A 9,379-nucleotide genomic window follows, 5' to 3' on the forward strand; every position below is an offset into this window, starting at 1 on the left:
GTCTATGTTTTGAACCTTTCCAGTAAGACAGGTTTTAGATTCCGTTGCTTCACTTCCAGTTTACTGTATCCCATGGACCCTCTTATTGACGACGAAACACAGAAATTGCAACGGAATGAAATACAAAATGCACAATACCGACTTAAGTACAAGAAAACTAACTCTCCTTACTGTCTATGATTTGAACAATTCCTATGACACTAGTTATGGATTCCGATGCTTCACTTCAGGTTAACTGTATCCCTCTGACTTTCTTATTGACGATGAAACACAGAAATTGCATCGGAATTAAATACGAAAGGCACAATGACGACTCAAGTACAAGAAGACTGGCTCTTCTTACTGTCTATGTTTTGAACCTTTCCTGTGAGACCGGTTTTAGATTCCGATGCTTCACTTCAGGTTTACTGTCTCACGTGGACCTTCTTATTGACGACGAAAAGCAGAAATTGCATCGGAATTGAATACAAAAGGCACAATGCCGACTTAAGTACAAGAAAACTGACTCTTCTTACTGTCTATGTTTTGAACCAATCCTGTGACACTAGTTATAGACTCCCATGCTTCACTTCAGGTTTACTGTATCCCTCTGACCTTCTTATTGACGATGAAACACAGAAATTGCATCGGAATGAAATACAAAAGGCACAATGCCGACTCAAGTACAAGAAGACTGGCTCTCCTTACTATCTATGTTTTGAACCTTTCCGGTGAGCCCGGTTTTAGATTCCGATGCTTTACTTCAGGTTTACAGTATCCCTTGGACATTCCTATTGACGACGAACCACAGAAATTGCATCAGAATTAAATACAAAAGGAACAATGCCGACTTAAGTTCAAGAAAACTGACTCTTCTTACTGTCTATGATTTGAACCATTCCTGTGACACTAGTAATAGATTCCGATGCTTCACTTCAGGTTTACTGTATCTCTCTGACCTTCTTATAGACGATAATAAACAGAAATTGCATCGGAATTATATACAAAGCGCACAATGCCGACTTAAGTATAAGAGGACTGACCCTTCTTACTGTCTACGATTTGAACCATTCCTGTGACACTAGTTATAGATTCCGATGCTTCTCTTCAGGTTTACTGTATCCCTTGGACCTTCTTATTGACGATGAAACACAGAAATTGAATCATAATTAAATACAAAAGGCACCATGCCGACTTAAGTACAAGGAGACGGACCCTTTTTACTGTCTATGGTTTGATCCATTCCTGTGACACTAGTTTTTTATTCAGATGCTGCACTTCAGGCATACTGTATCCTACTGACCTTCTTATTGACGGTTAAACACAGAAATTTCATCGGAATTAAATACAAAAGTCACAATGCCTACTCAAGTACAAAAAGACTGGCTCTTCTTACTGCCTATGTTTTGAACCATTCCTGTGACACTAGTTATAGATTCCGATGCTTCATTTCAGGTTTACTGTATCCAGCTGACCTTCCTATTGACGATGAAACACCGAAATTGCATCGGAATTATATACAAAAGGCACAATGCCGACTTAGGAACAAGAAGACTGACTCCTCTTACTGTCTATGTTTTGAACCATTCCTGTGACACTAGTTACAGATTCCGATGCTTCACTTCAGTTTTACTGTATCCCGCTGACCTGCTTATTGACGATGAAACACAGAAATTGCAACGGAATTAAATACAAAAGCACAATGCCGTCTTAAGTTCAAGAAGAATGACTCTTCCTACTGTCTATGTTTTGAACCATTCCTGTGACACTAGTAATAGATTCCGATGCTTCACTTCAGGTTTACTGTATCTCTCTCACCTCCTTATTGACGAAGAAACACAGATATTGCATCGGAATTAAATACTAAAGGCACAATGCCGACTCAAGTACAAGAAGACTGGTTCTTCTTACTGCCTATGTTTTGAACCAATCCTGTGACACAAGTTATAGATTCCGATGCTTCACTTCAGGTTTACTGTATCCCTGTGACCTTCTTATTGGCGATGAAACACAGTAATTGCTTCGAAATCATATACTAATGGCACAATGCCGATTTAAGTACAAGAAAACTGACTCTTCTTCCTGTCTATGATTTGAACCATTCCTGTGTCACTAGTTATAGATTACGATGCTTCACATTAGGTTTACTGTATCTCTCTGACCCTTTTATTGACGATGAAACACAGAAATTGCATCGGAATCAAATACTAAAGACACAATACCGACTCAAGTACAAGAAGACTGCCTCTTCTTACTGTCTATGTTTTGAACCTCTCCTGTGAGATCAGTTTTAAATTCCGATGCTTGACTTCAGGTTTACTGTATCCCTCTGACCTCCTTATTGACGAAGAAACACAGATATTGCATCGGAATTAAATACTAAAGGCACAATGCCGACCTAAGTACAAGAAAACTGACTGTTCTTACTGTCTATGTTTTGATCCATTCCTGTGACACTAGCTATAGATTGCGATGCTTCACTTCAGGTTTACTGTATCCCTCTGACCTTCTTATTGACGAGGAAACACAGATATTGCATCGCAATTAAATACAAAAGGCGCAATGCCGACTAAATTACAAGAAGACTGGCTCTTCTTACTGTAGAAGTTTTGAACCTTTCCTGTGTGACGGGTTTTAGATTCCGGTGCTTCACTTCAGGTTTACTGTATATCTCTGACTTTCTTATTGACATTGAATAACAGAAATTGCATCGGAATTAAATACATAAGACACAATGCCGACAAGTACATGAAAACTGACTCTTCTTACTGCCTATGTTTTGAACCATACCTGTGACACAAGTTAAGGATTCCGATGCTTCACTTCAGGTTTACTGTATCCCTGTGACCTTCTTATTGACGATGAAACACAGAAATTGCTTCGAAATCATATACAAATGGCACAATGCCGACTTAAGTACAAGAAAACTGACACTTCTTACTGTCTACGTTTTGAACCATTCCTGTGTCACTAGTTATAGATTACGATGCTTCACATTTGGTTTACTGTATCTCTCTGACCCTCTTATTGACGATGAAACACAGAAATAGCATCGGAATTAAATACAAAAGCCACAATGCCGACTTAAGTACAAGAAGACTGACTCTTCCTACTGTCTATGCTTTGAACCATTCCTGTGACATTAGTTATAGATTCCGATGCTACACTTCAGGTTTACTGTATCCCTCTGACCTTCTTATTGACGATCAAACACAGAAATTGCATCGGAATTAAATACATAAGACACAATGCCGACTTAAGTACAAGAAATCTGACTCTTCTTACTATCTATGTTTTGAACCACTCCTGTGACACTAGTTATAGATACTGATGTATCACTTGAGGTTTACTGTATCCTCTGACCTTCTTATTCACGACGAAACTCAGAAAATGCATCAGAATTTAATACAAAAGGCACAATAACGACTTAAGTATAAGAAAACAGACTCTTCTTACTGTCTATGCTTTGAACCATTCCTGTGACACTAGTTATAGATACCGATGCTTCACTTCAGGTTTACTGTATCCCTCTGACCTTCTTATTGACGATGAAACTTAGAAATTGCATCGGAATTAAATACAAAAGGCACAATACCGACTCAAGTACAAGAAGACTGCCTCTTCTTACTGTCTATGTTTTGAACCTCTCCTGTGAGACCAGTTTTAAAATCCGACGCTTGACTTCAGGTTTACTGTATCCCTCTGACCTCCTTATTGACGATGAAACACAGAGATTGCATCGGAATTAAATACTAAAGGCACAATGCCGACCTAAGTACAAGAAAACTGACTGTTCTTACTGTCTATGTTTTGATCCATTCCTGTGACACTAGCTACAGATTGCAATGCTTCACTTCAGGTTTACTGTATCCCTCTGACCTTCTTATTGACAAGGAAACACAGATATTGCATCGCAATTAAATATAAAAGGCACAATGCCGACTAAATTACAAGAAGACTGGCTCTTCTTACTGTAGAAGATTTGAACCTTTCCTGTGTGACGGGTTTTAGATTCCGATGCTTCACTTCAGGTTTACTGTATCCCTCTGACCTTCTTATTGACGATGAATAACAGAAATTGCATCGGAAATAAATACATAAGACACAATGCCGACTTAAGTACAAGAAAACTAACTCTTCTTACTGTCTATGTTTGAACAATTCCTATGACACTAGTTATAGATTCCGATAATTCACTTCAGGTTTACTGTATCCCTCTGACCGTCATATTGACGATGAAACACAGAAATTGCATCGGAATTAAATACAAAAATCACAATGCCGGCTCAAGTACAAGAAGTCTGGCTCTTCTTACTGTCTAAGTTTTGAACTTTTAGATTCCGATGCTTCACTTCAGGTTTAATGTATTCCTTGGACCTTCTTATTGACGCCGAACACAGAAGTAGCATCGGAATTAAATAGAAAATGCACAACGCCGACTTAAGTACAAGAAAACTCACCCTTTTTCCTGTCTATGTTTCGAACCATTCCGGTGACACTAGTTATAGATTCCGATGCATCACTTCAGGTTTACTGCAACCAGCCGACCTTCTTGTTGACGATGAAACACAGAAATTGCATCGGAATTAAATACAAAAGGCACAATTCCGACTTAAGTACAAGAAGACTGACTCTTCTTACTGTCTAAGTTTTGAACCATTCCTGTGACTCTAGTTTTAGATTGCGATGATTCACTTTAGGTTTCCTGTATCTCTCTCACCTCCTTATTGACGATGAAACACAGAAATTGCATCTTAACTAAATACAAAATGCACAATGCAGACTTAAGTACAAGAAGACTGACTTTTCTTACTGTCTATGTTTTGAACCTATCCTGTGACACTAGTTATAGATTCCGATGCCTCACTTTAGGTTTACTGTATCCATCTGACCTTCTTATTGACGACCAAACACAGAAGTTTCATCGGAATAAAATACAAAAGGCACAATGCCGACTCAAGTACAAGAAGACTGGTTCTCTTTACTGCCTATGTTTTGAACCATTCCTGTGACACTAGTTATAGATTCCGATGCTTCACTTCCGGTTTACTGTATCCCTGTGACCTTCTAATTGACGATGAAACAAAGAAATGGCTTCGGAATCATATACAGATGGCACAATGCCGACTTAAGTACATGAAAACTGACTCTTCTTACTGTCTATGTTTTGAACCATTCCTGTGTCACTAGTTATAAATTCCGATGCTTCACCTTAGGTTTACTGTATCCCTCTGACCTTCTTATTGACGATGAAACACAGAAATTGCATCGGAATTAAATACAAAAGGCACAATGCCGTCTTAAGTACAAGAAGACTGACTCTTCATACTGCCTATGTTTTGAATCATTCCGGTGACACTAGTTATAAATTCCGATGCTTCACTTCAGGTTTACTGTATCCCTCTGACGTTCTTATTGACGATGAGACACAGAGATTGCATCGGAATTAAATACAAAAGGCACAATGCCGACTCAAGTACAAGAAGACTGGGTCCTCTTACTCTCTGTGTTTGAACCATTTCTGTGACACTAGTTATGGTTTCCGATGCTTCACTTCAGGTTTACTGTATCCCTCTGACCTCCTTATTGACGATAAAACACAGAAATTGCATCGGAATTAAATCCTAAAGGCACAATGCCGACCTAAGTACGAGAAAACTGACTATTCTTACTGTCTATGTTTTGATCCATTCCTGTGACACTAGATATAGATTGCGATGCTTCACTTCAGGTTTGCTGTATCCCTCTGACCTTCTTATTCACGAGGAAACACAGATACTTTTCGTCTAAATACAAAAGGCACAATGCCGACTAAATTACAAGGAGACTGGCTCTTCTTACTGTAGCAGCTTTGAACCTTTACTGTGTGACGGGTTTTAGATTCCGATGCTTCACTTCTGGTTTACTGTATGCCTCTGTCCTTCTTATTGACGATGAATAACAGAAATTGCATCGGAATTAAATACATAAGACACAATGCCGACTTAAGTACAAGAAAACTGACTCTTCTTACTGTCTATGTTTGAACAATTCCTATGACACTAATTATAGATTCCGATAATTCACTTCAGGTTTACTGTATCCCTCTGACCGTCTTATTGACGATGAAACACAGAATTTGCATCGGAATTAAATACAAAAATCACAAAGCCGACTCAAGTACAAGAAGTCTAGCTCTTCTTACTGTCTATGTTTTGAACTTTTCCTGTGACACCGGTTTTAGATTCCGATGCTTAACTTCAGGTCTAATGTATTTCTTGGACCTTCTTATTGACGCCGAACACAGAGATTGCACCGGAATTAAATAGAAAATGCACAACGCCGACTTAAGTACAAGTAAACTCACTCTTTTTCCTGTCTATGTTTTGAACCATTCCTGTGACACTAGTTATAGATTCCGATGCTTCACTTAAGCTGTACTGTAACCAGCTGACCTTCTTATTGACGATGAAACACAGAAATTGCATCGGAATTAAATACAAAAGGCACAATTCCGACTTAAGCACAAGAAGACTGACTCTTCTTACTGTCTAAGTTTTGAACCATTCCTGTGACTCTAGTTTTAGATTGCGATGCTTCACTTTAGGTTTACTGTATCTCTCTCACCTCCTTAATGACGATGAAACACAGAAATTGCATCTTAACTAAATACAAAATGCACAATGCAGACTTAAGTACAAGAAGACTGACTTTTCTTACTGTCTATGTTCTGAACCTTTCCTGTGACACTAGTTATAGATTCCGATGATTCACTTTAGGTTTACTGTATCCATTTGACATTCTTGTTGACGACCGACCACAGAAGTTTCATCGGAATAAAATACAAAAGGCACAATGCCGACTCAAGTACAAGAAGACTGGTTCTTCTTGCTGCCTATGTTTTGAACCATTCCTGTGACACTAGTTATAGATTCCGATGCTTCACTTCAGTTTACTGTATCCCTGTGGCCTTCTAATTGACGATGAAACAAAGAAATGGCTTCGGAATCATATACAGATGGCACAATGCCGACTTAAGTGCATGAAAACTGACTCTTCTTACTGTCTATGTTTGAACAATTCCTATGACACTAGTTATAGATTCCGATGCTTCACTTCAGGTTTACTGTATCCCTCTGACCGTCTTATTGACGATGAAACACAGAAATTGCATCGGAATTAAATACAAAAATCACAATGCCGACTCAAGTACAAGAAGTCTGGCCCTTCTTACTGTCTATGCTTTGAACTTTTCCTGTGACACCGGTTTTAGATTCCGATGCTTAACTTCAGGTCTAATGTATTCCTTGGACCTTCTTAATGACGCCGAACACAGAGATTGCAACGGAATTAAATAGAAAATGCACAACGCCGACTTAAGTACAAGTAAACTCACTCTTTTTCCTGTCTATGTTTTGAACCATTCCTGTGACACTAGTTATAGGTTCCGATGCTTCACTTCAGGTTTACTGTATCCCTTGACCTTCTTATTGACGACGAATCACCAAAATTGCATCGGAATTAAATACAAAAGGCACAATGCCGACTTAAGTACAAGACAACTGACTCTTCTTCCTGTCTATGATTTGACCATTCCTGTGACACTAGTTATAGATTCCGATGCTTCACTTCAGGTTTAATGTATCCAGCTGACCTTATTGGCGATGAAACACAGAAATTGCATTGGAATTATATACAAAAGGCAACAATGCCGACACAACTACAAGAAGACAGGCTCTTCTTATTGTCTATGATTTGAACTTTTCCTGTGAGACCGGTTTTAGTTTCCGATGCTTCACTTCAGGTTTACTGTATCCCTTGAACGTTCTTATTGACGACGAAACACAGAAATTGCATCGGAATTGAATAGAATAGGCACAATGCCAACTTAAGTACTGAAAACTGACTCTTCTTACTGTCTATGTTTTGAACCATTCCTGTGACACTAGTTATAGATTCCGATGTATCACTTGAGGTTTACTGTATCCCTCTGATCTTCTTACTGATGATGAAACACAGAAAATGCATCGGAATTAAATACAAAACGATCAATGCCGACTTAAGTATAAGAAATCAGACTCTTCTTACTGTCTATGCTTTGAACCATTCCTGTGACACTAGTTATAGATTCCGATGCTTCACGTCAGGTTTACTGTATCCCTCTGACCCTCTTGTTGACGATGATACTTAGAAATTGCATCGGAATTAAATACAAAAGGCACAATACCGCCTCAAGTACAAGAAGTCTGCCTCTTCTTATTGTCTATGTTTTGAACCTCTCCTGTGAGACCAGTTTTAAATTCCGATGCTTGACTTCAGGTTTACTGTATCCCTCTGACCTTCTTATTGACGATAAAACACAGAAATTGCATAAAGGCACAATGCCGACCTAAGTACAAGAAAACTGACTATTCTTACTGTCTATGTTTTGATCCATTCCTGTGACACTAGCTATAGATTGCGATGCTTCACTTCAGGTTAACTGTATCCCTCTGACCCTTCTTATTCACGAGGAAACACAGATATTGCATCTAAATACAAAAGGCACAATGCCGACTAAATTACAAGAAGACTGGCTCTTCTTACTGTAGAAGTTTTGAACCTTTCCTGTGTGACGGGTTTTAGATTCCGATGCTTCACTTCAGGTTTACTGTATGCCTCTGTCCTTCTTATTGGCGATGAATAACAGAAATTGCATCGGAATTAAATACATAAGACACAATGCCGACTTAAGTACAAGAAAACTGACTCTTCTTAATGTCTACGTTTGAACAATTCCTATGACACTAGTTATAGATTCCGATAATTCACTTCAGGTTTACTGTATCGCTCTGACCGTCTTATTGACGATGAAACTCAGAAATTGCATCCAAATTAAATACAAAAATCACAATGCCGACTCAAGTACAAGAAGTCTGGCTCTTCTTACTGTCTATGTTTTGAACTTTTCCTGTGACACCGGTTTCAGATTCCGATGCTTCACTTAAGGTTTACTGTAACCAGCTGACCTTCTTATTGACGATGAAACACTGAAATTGCATCGGAATTAAATACAAAAGGCACAATTCCGACTTAAGCACAAGAAGACTGACTCTTCTTACTGTCTAAGTTTTGAACCATTCCTGTGACTCTAGTTTCAGATTGCGATGCTTCACTTTAGGTTTACTGTATCTCTCTCACCTCCTTATTGACGATGAAACACAGAAATTGCATCTTAACTAAATACAAAATGCACAATGCAGACTTAAGTACAAGAAGACTGACTTTTCTTACTCTCTATGTTTTGAACCTTTCCTGTGTCACTAGTTATAGATTCCGATGCTCACCTTAGTTTTACTGTATCCTTCTGACCTTCTTATTGACGAGGAAAGACAGAAATTGCATCGGAATTAAATACAAAAGGCACAATGCCGACTTAAGT

The sequence above is a fragment of the Schistocerca piceifrons genome, chromosome 9, assembly GCF_021461385.2.
Source record: "Schistocerca piceifrons isolate TAMUIC-IGC-003096 chromosome 9, iqSchPice1.1, whole genome shotgun sequence".
Lineage (NCBI taxonomy): Eukaryota > Metazoa > Arthropoda > Insecta > Orthoptera > Acrididae > Schistocerca > Schistocerca piceifrons.